We start from the raw sequence: 18125 nt of genomic DNA on the forward strand, positions 1-18125 counted from the left end.
CGCGGTTTGCTATTATTAGGTTTCAAAAGGGATTTCAAAATTTTCCATAACTCTTTGCTGTTGCTTTGATGCTGATCAATCTTCCTCTGAATATATTCACAACGAGTTTTCTTAACAGATTGTGAATATTTATTGCGCGCGTTCGTGTACATATTCCAATGATTTTCATTATTAGTTCTACGAAATTTATTGTACCACCTGTCTCTCTTACGTTTGAGACGCAAAAAATCCAAATTGTACCAGCTGTTCGAGTTTTTCACACATACAAACTTTTGCGTAACTAATCGATTGGTATACGTTTTCAAGACATCAGTTAGAACAGCTGCTGATTCATCTAAATTACTCGTCCCGAATGGAAAATCCAAGCTTCTCAATACAAGATTCGAGACGGCATGTTTCGAATATTTCCTCCAGCACTTTAATTTCACAAAATCATCGTTATTAACGAAATTATCTACTACATTAATAACAAAAATAACAAACAAAAAGTCTTTGATACACTGAACATTCTGAGCTAAATGCGGCATGATTGACGTCCAATTTTTTTTCAAACAATTAACGCATTTCAATACAGTTGACCTGCACTCAGATGTCTTGTGTTTCTGACTACACCTAGAGCACGTTTCACAATTTTGTTTGCAATCCGTGCTCTTGTGTCCAAATTCTCCGCATTTGAAGCATCGTAACACATTTATCGCGGGGACTACGGAGCACCGATCAAACCCGACATTTACTTTTTTCGCATTTAATAAACTATTGTATGTGTCAACATCTATTTCAATTACAGCACTGAACTTGTTATATGTGAAGCGTGGATTTTCGTACACTTTTAAAACTTTTACGTCTTTTATTGCAATGTCTTCATTTTGACTTTTGAGATAATCAATGAATACATCGGAGGAATGCTGATCGCTCATACCCACAATTTTTAATCTGGGCACCGATGTGGGAACAACAGCACTGTATTTTTCACCCAAATTGCTTTCGATGTCATTTTTTACATCGTTTAAATTGGCTCGAGTAGCACACTCAACAATGATGGAGCCATCTCTACCATTCCTAAAATTGTTAATTTTGTGGGTTCTTGGATCAAGTTTCGTTTTCAAATGCTTTCGAGTATCCTCGCAAGCTTGTTTGGACTTTTTAGGTTTTATAACAATGACTGGATGAGCCTTACGATTCTTTTGCTTGACACTAATATCCGTTGTCTTATTTTCATTAACAATGTTAGAACTTCTTACAACATCCGCGAAACTTATCTTATTTTGAAGAACATTATCATCATCATTATTATGACATTTACGTTTCTTCCGTTTCGGATTATTCTGGTTCGATTCTGTAAGAATTGTACCAGGTTCACCAAGCGAATGGAATGGAGAGATGATATAGGAATTACTGCGATTTAGAGCCCCCGCACACTACAGACTTTTTTTCAGCCGACAGTTTGGTCGGATCGGCCTACTGGTGCAAAAACCGACCCAACTGAATCGGTGTAATGTGCGCACATGTATACCTCTCCGTACTGATTAAGAAACCGACCGAACTATCAGTCGACAAGTCAGTCTGCAGTCTGCGGGGGCTCTTAAGCTTCGCCATTTCTCGATAGTCGATAGGAAATATTTCTACTCGCGCAGCTCAGCGCAAGCATTCTGTGCAATATACAGGGTTTTGTATTTCGGGCTTCCGAAAGTATACAGCCCTGCGCTGACAACCGTTTGACATAGCTGTCAACCAAAGCGTCATATCGTTAGTTGAATGTCTGCCATTTTACAATATGGATCGTTTTAGCATCGCACAACGTGTTAATTTTGTTAAATTATACTATAAAAATGATGAAAAACCGGCAAATGTTTTTCGAGCATTACGGACGGATTTTGGTCGTCATGGACGGCCTACAGAGCACACAATCGCTAATGTAGTGCGTAAATTCGAACAAACTGGATCCGTAGTGGATATTGTGAAACCTGTGCATCATCGTAATGTGCGTTCGGCCGAAAATATTGCTGCTGTTGCTGCCAGTGTGGAGGATGACCCGAATGTTTCGATTCCACGGCGTGCTCAGCAATTGGGCTTGTCAAACACATCATTGTGGCGAATTTTGCATTTGAACTTGCACCTACATCCATAAAAAGTCCAACTGGTACAAAAATTAGAGCGTGGTGACCATGGAATGCGTCGGGCATATGTCGATTGGGTGAACGAACAACAGCAGCAAAATGCTGAATTTTCGCATCAAATTTTCTTCAGCGATGAGGCACATTTCGAGCTATGTGAACACCCAAAATTTCCGTATATGGGGCTCAGAAAATCCACACGTGATTGTTGAGAGGCCATTGCATCCGCCAAAAGTCACTGTTTGGTGCGCATTATGGTCTGGTGGAGTCATCGGGCCGTATTTCTTTAAAAATGAGGACGGCGAGACGGTAACTGTGAATGGTGAGCGCTATGGCCGCATGTTAACCAATTTTTTTGCCACAAATTGAAAATATGGATACGGATGACATGTGGTTTCAGCAGGACGGCGCCACGTGCCACACAACACGACCGAACATGGCCATATTGCGAACGAAATTTGAGGGACGCATAATTTCGCATTTTGGTGATACCAATTGGCCGTCCAGATCATGCGATTTGAACCCGCTAGACTTTTTTGTGAGGTTATGCGAAAGACCGTGTCTATGCCAACTCTCCGCAAACCCGAGATACCGCCCCATATGTGCCGAAAAGTCATCCAAAATTACCTGTTCCGGATCAAGGTGTGCGAGGAAGCCCTAGGTGAACATTTGAATGATGTTGTATTTCACACATAATGGCATAAACCAAACTTTAATTTGAAATAAAAGTATCATCGAAATTCGAATTCTAAGTGTGTTTTATTACAATTTACTTTCGGAATTTAAAGTTGGAAAACCCTGTATGATATTTGTTGAATAAAATAAGGGTTTACTATGAAGCATGATGTACACAGAGAACAATAAATGTGGTTTTGTATTATCCGGCACATAGTGTAACCGGCACGTACCGGCACGGGCGCCGACATATACATGAAGTATTTATATCATCAGACATAGCAGCTTCCTAGGGGTTACTAGAGGCCACTTGGTTACGCGTTCGCTTAATAAGCGATCGATCGTGAGTTCAAACTCAGGGCCCTCAATTGACCATCTTTGTGTTGTTATAGAATCACTACGTCCACGCAACCATCATCAGCTATGGAGATCGATCCACGGTGGAACAAAGATCGATTCATCCATACAACTGCTCTGCTCTGCAAGAAACATCGCACTACTGTTGTATAAATAACCCAACAATGATCGATTTCAACTGTCTCCGCTGTCCGGTCTGCTGAACAATGGAAGAACAGATAGAATACTCTTACGCCTAAATGGCTACTACTGTGTAATTTACCATAATGTAATGGAACAGAAAACCTAACGCCTAAATGGCTACTCTACTACTGGTAATTTACAATTTATAAAAACATAATTATATGTACATGTACACGATAAAAACCCGGCTCTGTTACAGATAAAATGCTAATGAGCCTGATAAATAAATGGGATAAAAAAAAATAGTAGCTTCTTAGCACGAACCGACAGCACAGACGGAGCGAGATATATGTTTTTGGAGCAAGAAGATAAATTCACGTTCACGATATTGAGCTTTGTATCACGAATTTGGGAAAACAACCAGTTAGTGAGATTTTTTAACAGTGTATTAAAATTGTAATTTTTTCCAAACAGTTTCCAACAACTTTGTCAAACATCATATTTTAATCAGATGTCTGGATTTTGAGTTATGTTTTTTTTTAAAGAAAGATCAATGATTTCAACGTCCTTTCAAAAAAATAAGCCGTAATTTTAATTGGTCATATGATCATGAAAATTGTGATTTTGGGTGGCTTCCATCATAAGTACCAAGTTTCAAGTTTCAAGTTTCTGATCAGTTTCATGGTGATAATCAAGTTTCAAGTCAAGTACAAGTTTAAAAAAAAGCGAGCGTCGAGTCAACATTTGCTGTTTTTTTGGTCGATTCGACGAGGAATTGTCCTATATAATTTTTTTTTTCTTTATTTTTGAGACTTTCAGCCTCCTGGGCTGGTTCATCTCAGTCCTATATAATATGTTATATATCTAATATATTCTGTATCTAATATGTTCTGTATGGTCAGGGTTCTGCCAAAACGAACCAAACGCCATTTTTTTCAAAATTGAGTTACTTACACCATTGGATGCAGAAAATAATAATCTATCGACTGTAAATTGACCATGTCATTCGGATAATTGACAACAGATCCAAAACAAGAATTCTGTGTAGCAGACTGTAAAAAACCCACAATATGGCATCTGATAATAGTGGTCGTTTTCTCCAAGAAGACAGATACGAATCTTCAACAGATTTCTGTGCTTCGGACAGCTCCTGGAATCAAATGTCGTAGGGATCCGGTAAGTAAGACAGCCTACGGGCTGCAATGAAATGTAGAAGCGCTGATCTGCATTTTTCAAAATTCCGTTCAACCACAGCGAACCAAGTGTAATGCATTCCTAAATCAATTTATTATCATTTATTAAGATATTATTTTGTCATAAACAGCAAAAGTGAGTCAACATATATACCATTCATGAAATTAGTCAAGAGCCGTTACAAAATACTAATGTGTTATGTAATGATATTATGTTAATAGCTAGCATGGACTTGGTTCGCTCTGGCTGCAAAGAAAACGAAGTTTCGCGTGTCCAGCAGAAACATAATTTTGTTTTTTTTATATTTCTAAAGGTTCTGTATCAGAAATTGACGAAGATGTGCGCTTACAGCATGAAAGGGAGTATTATGTTTGACATCGTGTTTGTAACACGTGAACGATAAAACGATAGATTTGATCCGACACAGTCAATTAGTGGGAGCCCAATCTTCAAATTGACATTTTTGGCGCTTGGTTCGTTTTGGCAGAACCCCGACCATATCTAATATGTAGATCTACAGTGAGGACGTCTGGTAGCGATATCCATTCAGTGAAGCATATTATTCTCTATCAGCTTACAAGGCCCGAAAGCAGTTCAAAATTGTCCAAATCATAAATGAAACTGTTTACTACTGAAGTAGAGTAGAAATAACTCAATAACTGAATAACAAAAAAAGTTATTTCGAAAATTTCGATGCGTTCCAGAATAACATCCAGAGTGATGAACAAGCAGATTAAATAATATAATCTCACAGTTCTACGCCGAAAATGCTGTCGTATCATGGATACACCCCTTTCAATTTTTCATCGAAGGTAAACAGGTGTTCTTCCTCATGTAAGGATTATGTTCTCTGAAGTTGAATTCGATTCGTTGCTTAGTTTCCACGGTCATAGAAGGTGTTAACCTAATGCAATCATTAACTCGAAATTTCATATTTTACGACATGGTTCCTTTGATATAACACTGACCAACTTAGATGCTATTTTCATTGCAACTAATGCTCCAAAGACAAGCGCATTCAATTGCGTGGAACGAAGAATATCATCTCTTAGCAGAGAGCTTGCCGGCCTGATCGCAACTCAGGATCATTTCAGATCGCACTTGGATTCGCCACTTCGTTCTACGGATCTTCAGCTGGGGAAGAAATTTGAAATTCGAAGAATTTCAAAATTCATCAATTTGTGACAATACGTAAGGGAGTTGAATTTCGATCAAAATTTGCCTGAAGTACTAAATGAATGCCACCTTTTTTTTTTTTTTATCCCATTTATTTATTTGAGGCTCATTAGCATTTTAGCTGTAACAGAGCCGAATTTTAATCGTGTACATGTCACATGATTATCATATCTATAATTAGCACATTACACACAGTTGCCATTCGCCAGTATTCCTTCTATACCATTACATATGGGACATTCACACAATAGCCATTTAGGCGTAAGAGTTTTCTATCTGTTCTTCCATTATCCAGTTAGACCGGACAGCGGAGACAGTTGATTGATCATTGTTGAGTTATTTATAGAACAGCAGCCCGATGTGTCTTGCAGAGCAGAGCAGTTGTATGGATGAATCGATCTTATTTCGACCGTGGATCGATCTCCATCGCTGATGATTGTTGCGTGGACGTAGCTATTCTGTAACAACACAAAGATGGTCAATGAGGGCCCTGAGTTTTGAACTCACGATCGATCGCTTACTAAGCGAACGCGCAACCATTGTGGCTACGGAGACCCCCCTAAATGAATGCCAGCTGATGAAAATAAAATGTTCAGCAATGTTGTTAAAAAAACCCCTTCAATTAAAAAAGTTTCAAGTATACACAAACTTTATGCCAACTCGATTGGCCGTTGGAAGCACCATCTCAAATTGCAGTGAAATGTTGTGGGTGTCAACACATGAGCCTTTTGAGCAAGTTTGATTGAAATATTCAAAGCATTCAAAAAAGAATTAGACTACTTTTTGAATAAAGCCAAAAAAATGTTTTTGATTTTTCACAGAAAATTATAACTCAAAAACCATGAAACCTACAATATTCTGGTCAACGGATAAAATGTAGGAAACTTTGAATTTCCATAAATTTTTTTTTGTTTCACTCAAAATATTTAAAAAATTAGAATTATTTTTTTAAAAATGTATTTTTTTAGAATTCTCAAAAAATTATGTGAATAGTTCTTACAGTTTTCAACAAGTCGGAAGATAGGCACTTTACCAGGAAAAAAGTTTTTCAAACAACAACTTTTTAATGTATTTTTTCAAAAAATTTCAACTAATCCAAAATTATAAAGTCAGATATAGTGTATTTGGCCAAATTTTCGATCTCATTAAAATATGAACATTCGTCAAAGATGTCAACTTACTAGTTTTTACACTTCCTGGAATATAAGGCATTTTTGTATGGAGACCCCTGAAAAAATAATGCTTTAATCGTAGCCATTTTGTGTCTGAATTCTCGCGTTTGACATGTTCTTGGCATGTTTCTAAATAGAAAAAAGTTTGCAGAGCATGTAAATCGCGATAATTTATACATGAAAATGATACAAATTAAACATTAATAGTAATTTTACAAAGAAAAACATGAAAAAGTTGTTGTTCGAAAAACTATTTCCCTGGTGACGTGTCCATCTTCCGATGTATGAATGACTTGTTGGGAATTATTAGTGCTTTTCATATGCATTTTTTCAGAATTCAAAAAGTTTAATTTTGAAAATAATTGTTTGAAATATTTTTTTTTGAAAATTTATTTGATATTTTTAAATGAAAACATGAAAAATTTCCTATATTTCATTCTTTAACAGAAATTTTTTAAGAGTTTTTTTCCAACTTTTTCCGAAAAATCTTGATTTAAAAACTATAAGATCTAAAAATTGTTAGTTAAAAAATTAAATTATTTAGATTTTCATAAAAAAAATATCAAACAAATTTTTGAAAAAAAAATTAATTGAAAAAAATATTTAGAAATTAAAAATATTTTTTCTCGAAAACATGTGTTTTTAAAATTCTGAAAAAATCATCCATTTTCGAAGAGTAACTTTAACATGGAACCTACATGCGATTCTACATGAAAAGGTGTATATAACGTTTTCCCTAAGACTAACCATTATCGAAATACAGTCAACTCTCCCTAACTCGATATCCAAAGGGACCATCGAGTTAGGAAGGTATCGAGATACAGAACATTTTTTCCTAATTTTTTTTTATGTCTCAAATTGTCATATATTAGGGTAAGTGTCCCAATTATGGTATGAATTTGAATTTTTGATTCATTCCCTTAAAGTTATTATTATTATTTATTTATTTGTGACACTTTACCACTAAAATGCGTGGCATTCGTGTCATTTTATGATTTACATTTTTCATTTTCTCGCTGCATTAATTATAACTAATTAGATCTCATTGAACAAATTGCTGTCTCTTAAAAAATTTAAAAGGGCTTTTTCTTTTTCAGTGTCATTAGCTAGTATTTCATTCCCTTAAAGTGAAAAAACACCTTTCTCATATAAAAAAAAAAAAAAAATTCCAGAATCTTTCAGGAGGTGATAGACGGTTATATTTCACGAAAAAAATCCTTCTACGCATATGTTAGAATTTCAACGATGACAGACTTATAGAACTTTTTCTTTGTTTCGGATTCTGTTGGCTCAAACTGACTCTACATTGAAAAGTATGCTACGTAATCCGATTTTGTTGCTTTCATTTGAAAGATGAGAAAATTTAGTACAGGATATAGTAGTGAAACATCTAAATTAGTGGATTAAACCTTTTTAGAAGTGGAAAATTTAAATTTTTTTTTTTATTTGTATTTATTAATTTTATCCTAAAAATTCATACTAAACTTGATTGTTTCTATAAATTAAATTAAAGCTCTCTAACCTCTCTACAATTTGTTCTTTGACGCCCAACTTCTATCTCTCTTAATTTCGCTGCAATATCGATATAAACAATTCCTGAAGAAGATTCAATCAAAATCTTCAAAAATCGCGATTTTTAACCCACTGTACTTATAAAAGCCACTTAAATTTCACCTTAATGCTGGAAGGTTATTTTTTTTTCTTGAAATTATTCATATTTGAATTATAAAAAAAAACTTTTTTTTTCAAACTGTATAAAGTCCTAAATTTTACATAATCGAATCATATATAATCAAGTTTGTATATAATCGAGTCCAACTTGCATGAGGCACTAGGTTAACAAAGAAAATATTGATTAAGTATGTTACTCAAACTGAATTGTAACGATCACACAGGAACTGTTCAATCACCAAGAAATGTTCGAATAGTTTCACAGGAACATTTTCAGTTGATTTCAATATTCCGGACATATTCTTCAGGTTTGATTAAACGTTCGAATTAACATCTCAATAGAACTACTATCTTCAGCGTTTTTCTCAGGTTTTTCAACACTTCCCAGTATATCGGTATCTGGCATCAGATCACAGCAAATCACGTTTTGGTCCTTTTTGCACTAAATATTAAAAGACATTGAGCAATCGAACGGTATTGTACCGTCGACATCAGCAAGCTCACGACGCATTAATTATGCCAGCGGAATATCACTCTCGTCCATGTTGGTTGTGCTTTGAAGTTAGGAATTCCCAGTTTCTGGACAAATTCTCAAGCCATATCCCGAAGAATAGAAGAGGGGTAAATTATTCTGTCTAGCTTGACAAGACAAAAATTCATTGACCGCTCCAGCTTCTCGATTCTGACCAACCTTATATGCTTTTATTCTAGATACAATTTTCCATTCCGATTCCATTTTTACTTTAGTTTGAGTAGTGTTGATACCGCACTTTGTGCAATACTGAAATTATTTGCAGCTTCAGACCCCTTCCGTCCATATTTTTCGACCTGCTCGATGATGCTCAAACCTTGCGCAATGGTTAGCGTTTTGATTGTTCGCTTGAAAGGTTTCTCGTGGTTTTCCATACTTGAAAAGAAATTGTTTGATGACACGAACACTCCGTCTTCACTTTCAAGGGCAATTGAAATCTGAGGTAATAACGCACAAAAACATGTACGCGAAAATCAATCGAGTTAGGGAGGTGAAAATCCATGGAAAAATGAATCAAAACACATCGAGTAAGAGAGGCATCGAGTTAGGGAGGTATCGTGTTATGGAGAGAAGAATGCTTGTAAAATCGAAGGTGCCATGAAATCCATCGAGTTAGGGAAAATATCGAGATACAGAACATCGAGTTAGGGAGAGTTAACTGTATAACCAATTTTTATATAATCGCATGTATATTTTAAAAAGGAAGACAATCCAATCGAGAGCGAATGCGTTATACTCTCTAAATCCAAAGACATGACTCACTCCAAGCATACATTGAGCTATTCCAACCATGATCGGAAAAAGCAACTTCTACTAATGCCGAGCTTTTTTCGAACTCAATTGGAAAGTTCGATTTTCTAGTTATCCTCTTCGCTGTTGGCTTAATTTTAGGAATACAACTTGAGCAACAATCCGATGGTTTGTTCCTATCGACTAAGCCGATAAACCTAGATAAAGCAAGAAAAGAGACATTAGCTTTGATTTTCCAGAAACTGTTGTATTTATGTGGTCGACTTGGAGTCAATATAAATTCACGGAGGATCAGAGCTCGATCATAATTCGACATCTGCATCACGCGAGTGGTACCAATGAAGCAAAGTGTTCCTTTCATTTCGGAACAGCTTTGTGGACTCACTCGTTCAGAAATTTCGCTGGTTCTGTTTAGACTCTTTTAAAGGCACCGAAGCAAGTTCTTTCTTCTTGAATGGCGTTCACGTTCCCTGTGGAACTTTTGCCGTCTCAACGTATGCATTAACTAGCTTCATTTAGTAATACTTAGTCGAGATTTCTTTAGCCAAATAACACGCCTTGAATGTATTCCGAGGGGCTAGCTCTAGAATACGCGTGACCACAGTGCAAGTCGAAAGAAATTTCTTTGACATAAATCCCCCGACCAGAACGAGAATCGAACCGAATGTGAGACGCTAACCACTCGGCCACGGGTGCACCGAAGCAAGTACCGTTTGCAAATCTTGCAAGATTTTATGACATTGAATCGGGCTAGCCATTGGGTCACTCCCACCACCAGCCCAATTCGGTGCAATTTCGCAAAATAGCTGTCACGTGCCAACAAACATCAACGGCCAATTGTTCCCCTCTAGCTCTCATCAGCCTTGAGTATACCATCACCAACGAAATTCCCCAGAGCAGGACATATTTCATAATTAAACTTGGACTATATTATAATTCATTATTCATCTGCACACACGGAGACTCGTCCGCTTGTAATCAAAATTCTCAAAGCACAAAGCACCGAAGCGCACACAAATTGTTCTTGCACAGATTAATCTCACATCACACGTTGGCCGTGATGGTGAGTAGCTTTCCACTGACAGCAGCAGCATCTAGCTGACAGAAGGCGAAGCCTATCTTCTAGCGCTTCTGAATCACACACACATTGGTGTCGACAGTGCAGCCTCTGTAGATGAAAACATCCCAAAGGGCCAAATAATGAACTCATATGAGTTTAAACAATTTTGAACTGCACTGTACTCATACCACGGAAAACTTATTTAATTACTTTCCCGAACATCGTGCTGGCGTGCAGCGAAACTTTGTGTGCCTAATTTTGACCGCCTCCAACTCACCTTTGCCACCATCCATGGGAGACAAAACTTTCTACTCAGATCAAACTTTTTGTCTTCGCTTTGGTAGCTAGTGTATACAGGATCGACCTCAAATTGAATCATCTTGATGCTGCAGAGAAAATGCGATTTAACAAACGTCTTTGCCAGCTCGAAGCCATTGGCAATTTATGTTGGCTTTCAACATTGATTTTTATCGGCTCAAACACATAAAAGAGCACACGAACACTCACCTTATCATATGACAATCGCGCGTGACTACGTTCTGATGCTGTGGATCCATTTCGAATGTGCTCTACCCATCATGTCACTGTCAATAAATCACCGAGGCACACCCGAAAAGCACTCCAATCGGAAACGAATTCTGTCTCCGAAAACGAACAAATGGCCCCTCGTTTTTCTTTTATCTTCTTTTTATTCACACAGTTCACCAATTTCCACACATCACTCGCTATAACTACACTTCCGACTGGGACCAGAAATTGTTTGGGTCATTTTCAGCTGCCGACTGGATTTGGTTCCAATCCTCCCGGTCTATCACCGGCTTCCGACGCCTACCCAGCAGTGCTACCACTGTCCAACCGTTGATGTTCATCAATTTTGCTATGAATTATATTCCAAATTCCGTTCGCCTCCCTGCAGTCCTTTCCCGTCAATCCGTTGCCGTCCGCACCGTGAAATGATCCGCCCCGAACATTACTCAGCATCCGTAGGCTCGTTGAGCTGGAAATGCTTTCCATAAATTCCACATAACTTACATAACTGCCAGAGACGGGTGCCCAAAAAAGGGAGGCAGACTTCAATTCGATGCAGCGATTTACCTTCCTTCGATCTCGATTTTCCGATTTCTGCTCACGCGGCAAGTTTTGGTCTTCAAATTTTTTGGGCTGACGCAAGTGTTTTTTCTTCTTTCTGCTTTCTTTTGTTGAATGTTTATCTTACGGATTTACTCGTTTTTTCTCGTGCTTTGTTTAAGTTGTTCCACCCCACTTTTTTCTCACTTACATATCGAATTTTAATTAAACCGATGCCCATTCAATGATGTGTGCCATTTGCCAATTTCCGGTTGCTCTTCACACCGACTCAGAAAACATTTATGAGCGCTAACATTTCATAAACACACATATTCCCCACACACTCCCATTATGTTATGATATTGGAAACGAAAACATCCATTCGCCACACCGGGAGATGTTAATTCAGCGCCAGTTTATTACTCGACGATCTGTTTACGTGATCGATAATCCCCCTTTGTTCGCTATCCATAGCATCCCCCTACTAACCCTGCTCTTGCTGGCGGGGATGAGCACTTCACATGGGAACCCGCGGCCGCTGTCGTTCTTTGTCCATCGTTTGGTTCAACTCGTTCCGGGCGGGACAGCTTTGCTTCCGCGAAACGAGCGAAAACATTCCACGGATTTGATGATTTTTTTTTGTGCAATTTTATTACTGTCACGTTGTTTTCGCCACCATAGGAGAGGATGGAAATCCGGGTTCGGGTTTAGCTCCGCTGCGCTCTCTCGTGATCCTGAAAATGGCACAAATGGGAAGAGAAAACAAAATAAAAAGTTGTGCATATTTCAATTTTAATGTTTATTGCTGTTGACATGATAGAGTCAGTTTTGCGGATGGAATGCGATATTTTAACATTACCCGATAGTCTATGTTTTTACGATGCGCCCCAACTGCTCTGTGTCCCGGGCTATAAATCACCGCAATAAAACATTGTTTAGGTCGTCAAATTGTGGATAAATTAGTGGAGGGGAACGTTGCGAGAAATAACACAGAAGAGAATGAATCACTTGGCACAGATTACAAAAATAAAACAATTGGTTTAATCCACCATCGGAGAGGCGTTCCCATTGTCTATCCGTCATTATTATTCATTCGAATTACTATTTAGTTTTCCAAATATCGCATGTGCTTCTATCAGCCATATACAGTGCGAAGCTACCTCGATTCATACTAGTGATGAAATGGATAGTAGTTTGGCCGGGTACCCGGATCTCCGGTGGTCGGATATTCCGCTCTTTATTTGCCAAGACGAAACTGGGAGAAACTGCATGTTTGCATGAAGCTAATAAAAGCTTACATTTTAGGAAGAAATAAACACATCTTCACATGAAAATACATAACAATTATTAAATTCTCCGTATTGAATGAATATTCCTTAATAGGGAATCAAGTGTTCTGCAAGGAATATTGAACACATTTTTTTCTGCCAAAAATTTTCTACTACAGTGATGAAATTTTTGTAGATATATTGTAATGATTTTCATACTAATCGAGTTAAAGTAAGTACTACAAATTTAAGTAAGCTAAAAACAACAACCAATTATTGTCATTCAAGATTAAAAAATGGGATCTGTATTGAGAGATGATAATCTGAGAAGGGTATACTTAGGGGCTGTCCACATACCACGTGGACAACTTTAGGGGGGTTAAGGGGTAGGGAAATATCCACGCTTGTCCACGGAGATGGGGGAGGGGGTATAGACTGGGTCCACGTGGATAGGAAAATTTCTTTTTAAATACAACCACTTATACATTCAAAATGATATTAATTAACACATATTCATGAATTTCAAAACTCCGTATTTTACAAAAAACGGATTGAGCCACCTAAGAGAACTGCCCGATCAAATGTTCATATATTTTTTCATTGATCATTGATCTTCATTTAAATCTGTATTATAAAAATATTTCACGTGAACTGTGAATGACCAAACTATTTCCTATGATCGAACTTTTGTAGTTACGGGGTATGCGTAGACCCTTATAGACTAAAACTAATTAAAACTAAACGATCCATATCATGAAAGCTCAACCATTTTGAGTTGAAATTTCGTGATTTGGGTAATTGATTTTTCATCAAATATAATTTCTATACATTTTGTTATATCTCGAGAACAGCTAGTTCTAGGATAATAATGTCTGTATAGTTTCTCATACAGAATTGCGTGTGAAATCTTTTTTATAAAGTATTTTAATTTCAGAAATTTCTAGGAATCAATATTTATATTTGCATGAGATTGCCCTTGCACCACTAGTCACTAGGACTTGAACTTGAACTTTTTTCGAGCCTAATTTTATGTCTTGAACTGAGTAAAATTTAGAAAGTACACTACTTATGTTTATGCTTACGCTTAGGAATAATTATGCTGCTCATTTGAAAGATTAGAAAATTTTGCGTTGAATGCAGTTGTAGAACATTTGAATAAATGAAACCAAGTAACTTTTAGATGTAGCGAAAAGAAAAAATTTAAAATATTGTGTTTTTTGTTAATTTTCCAAAAGTGCATGATAAACTGGATTGTTTCTATCAACTAAATTAAAGCTCTCCAACCACTCTACAATTCCTTCCTTGACACCACACTGTTATCCTTCTTGTTATCTTCCACTAATTTGAATGTTTCACAACAGAATTCAATACAAAATTTCCTCAAATGGAAGCAATTGAATTGTGATAAGCAGCGTACTTCTCGAATTAAAGTCAGTTTAAGGTAAAAACCGGTCTCGAGGAAAAGTTCAATAATTCTTTCGTAGTTGATCTTTGACCATAGGCGTGGAATATTTTTTATGATCCTCCATCACCTAAATATTCCGGATCAGCAGTTTCGTATTGCGCTGACGACTAAGACCGATCGTTTTCCGAAGTGGGCAAAGAACTACACTCGACAAAAGAATAATAAAAGAGGAGCAAAATGCGACATCTAAAAAACGCTATAACTCTGTTATAAAATCATGCATTCGTAAAAGCCACAACTGGACCTTGTATAAAATATTTTCAAGTTTGCGGTGGGCATATTTGACCATCGATTTGTTGTGCGTTCATTATTTCATGAAATATTCCTAATTCAAAATTAAAGGATAATTTTTCATTCGATAGAGAATACTTCTGTAGTAAATAGTTCTACTGAAACTTTCTATGAACCAAATAGAAGCGAAACAATCGAGATGATTGGATTGTTATTGGGCATTTATTTTTAAAATCTATAGAAACTTTGAAAGCAAACAAAAAACGCTTTATATCTTCATACAATGTCTTTTGTTTACAACGCCTATACACATCACACTAAAAATATGTACGTACGATATCCCTGATCTAGAAATTTGTAGCTTGAAAATTCTGTTTTTTTATCTTCATGTCATCATTTAAATCGAAGCTACAAGTGTTCCAAAATCCCTTAAAAATTTCGACAGTTTACTCCTCGATCTTGACAAAGGATCAATAGATATCAGTGCATGCTCCCTATTTAATCTTTTCTTTTCTTGAAATTCTTTTTAATTGATAAAAAATAATCCATGCATATAAAACTGTTCTGTTCGTTTTTGTGCGCTTCAAAAACTTGAAAAGTTCGGCACTGATGGAATACATATTATGATTCAATATGCAATCTACTTCAAAGATTGTTGTGGCCACTGCCAACGCCTCAGGAACCTTTAATATTTTCAGATTGAATGAGCACACTTCTGAAATTATGCTGTGAACGTAATTAATTTTCTAGTATTGAATATGTATTCTATGTGATGGCAGCACATTTCTTTGAAAGTGTTTAAAAATCGTGAACTAAAATTGTATCTGATTTTGAATCCATTTATTTTTATTCGATTGAGATTGCTCTAGATCAATCTTTGGTATTGTATGATTTATATTCGGATGCGGACCGTATTTTTTTGCTACTCATTTCTCTGTCATTAAACCTCAATGTGCTATAGCGTAGCAGAGTACAGCTAGTAAAATATGAAACAAAATAAACTTAAGAGGGGACCCCGGTCTGAATAATCGAAAAAAATATAATTTTTGTTTTCTGCATTTTTGGGAAGCTTATGCCCTCAGAAATGTTTTTTTCGATATGTAATTTTCGTTATATAATTTTTTTCGATATATAATTTCGTTGAAAAGTTCAAGCCAAAAATGTGAGGTTCCCTCAAGGAATACCGTATTGCTGTACGAATTTTCAAACGCGTTTTTTCTCGAAACCATGTTTTTTCAACTGGTGGCCTCGATATCTCAGGATCTACTCGACCGATTTGGCTGAATTTTATTATCAGCATGTAAAAATGGATTATCTAAAGCGTTACATAGCCATTTTTTGATATCTCATTTTTTCCATTTTTTATGAGCTTCTGAACAGCTATTTTACATGAAAAATAAATCGTTTTCAACAGAAATGGCCGCCATTTTGGAATTTTCCGAATTTCCAAAAACCCCTATGTAACACTTCAGGTATTGTCCTAAAGTTTCAAAATATTAGGCTGTCAAAAAAGTCCTGCGGTATTTTTTTTTTTGAATTTTCATTTGTTCATAAAATTAGTCTGTTTTAAGCCAAATATGCGCCGTTTTGTTCGCTGACTTGTTCCCAACGAGATGCCAACTTCATAATACCCCTGTTATAGAAGCTCGCTTCCTTATTGTCAAAAAACTCGGATAGCCAATTTTCACAGGCCTCTTTTGTGGCTAACTTCTGACTACCTAGCTCGTTCGCCATGGACAAAAACAGGTGGTAGTCACTTGGTGCAAGGTCCGGACTATACGGCGGATGCAAAAGAACCTCCCATCTGAGCTCCCGGAGCTTCTGGCGCGTCACCAAAGAAGTGTGTGGCCTGGCGTTGTCCTGATGGAAGACAATGCGGCCTCTGTTTATCAAAGATGGCCTCTTCTTCATGAGTGCTACCTTCAAGCGGTCCAGTTGTTGGCAGTACAGGTCCGAATTGAGTATTTGGCCATAGGGAAGCAGCAATTCAGTTATTTTTTAAATTATTCTAATAAAATAGGGAAAAATGTCCACGTGGACAACAGGAGGAGGGGTATGAAAATGTCCACGCTTGTCGACGGAGGGGGAGGAGGGGAGTCTAAAATCGTGCTTTTTCTGTCCACGTGGTATGTGGCCAGCCCCTTACTTCGACACAAATCAAATTAAACGAAGCGAAAGAGACGAAACTGAATTAAACCTGATAGGTGAAGCTCGCGACACCTAAACCAGTTTCTACGAAGTGAAAAATGAAAATGATAGTCATCGTCGCATTTAGGAAAAAAAAAATCTCATTGCTAACGATATCGACTGTTATGCGAAAAGATTTCGAATGTATCGCAATTACGTTCCTCACGTTTGGTAGTAATTCAGCTCTAAGCAGTACCCCGATTGGCAAGGTTCGTAAGAGTCTTTCAGCTCCTTACAGTAGTGTTCACAAAGAAAGATTGTTCTCTGAAGCTGGCCTGGTTTACGAAGCAAAGCGTAATCGGTCGGTAAAATAGTTCATAATAAGAGTAATAGTATTAAGGGGGGACCCCGGTCTGGAAAATCGAAAAAATCGAATTTTCTTTTTTTGCATTTTTGGGAAGCTTATGCCCTCAGAAATGTTGTCCTAAAAGGATTTTTCGATATTTGATTTCGTTGGAAAAATTACAGCCAAAAGTATGAGGTGACCTCAAGAAAAGTAGCAGTAGCCGTTTTGCTAGCTTTTTGGTTGCTCTCATACTCTCTCGAACACATACATACATACGCACACATACACAAACATACACACACATACAAATACACACATACACATACACATGCAGACTTATACACATACACATACACATACAGAAACACACATACACAGTTATAAATAATGGAGGATGTAGAAGGGTGAAGTATCAGCTGTTTTGCCGATTAGTGAAAGATGGTAATTTTAGTTTTTTCTGTACATACATATATTTATTTTGTTGGAATTGTATTTGTATTTGTGTAGGGAGCTTTCTAAATTGGTGTTGGTTATGCTGTTTGTTGTTGTTCAGTTGTTCACTCGCTTGTGTTTGACAGGTATAAAAATAGACAGTTTTACAAATTTTGCCTAAACATGAGTCCGAAAAGTGTGTATCGCGATACGAAAGGCTCAAGAATTGCGAGACCACACCGTGTATCCTTAAAGCGAAAAAATTATCCAATAAACAGATATGGAGGAAGAATCGAGAATACAAGTCGATCGGCGAAGAAGCTAAAAGCACCAAAGTTGTCTGACATTGCTGTGAATGATTCTT

General features: G+C 36.9%; 1 protein-coding gene across 3 annotated transcripts in view; it reads right to left on the reverse strand.

The window, feature by feature from the left end:
• LOC129764343 (muscarinic acetylcholine receptor DM1) overlaps positions 1-18125 on the reverse strand; it is a 278814-nt gene that overhangs the window by 220428 nt on the left and 40261 nt on the right. For all 3 annotated transcript variants that reach the window (XM_055763322.1, XM_055763324.1, XM_055763321.1), the window contains one exon: positions 11332-12626. The gene's annotated coding sequence lies outside the window, so the exon portion shown is untranslated. The remainder of the gene's footprint in view (positions 1-11331; positions 12627-18125) is intronic.

This window comes from Toxorhynchites rutilus, chromosome 2 (assembly GCF_029784135.1).
Source record: "Toxorhynchites rutilus septentrionalis strain SRP chromosome 2, ASM2978413v1, whole genome shotgun sequence".
Taxonomy (NCBI): domain Eukaryota; kingdom Metazoa; phylum Arthropoda; class Insecta; order Diptera; family Culicidae; genus Toxorhynchites; species Toxorhynchites rutilus.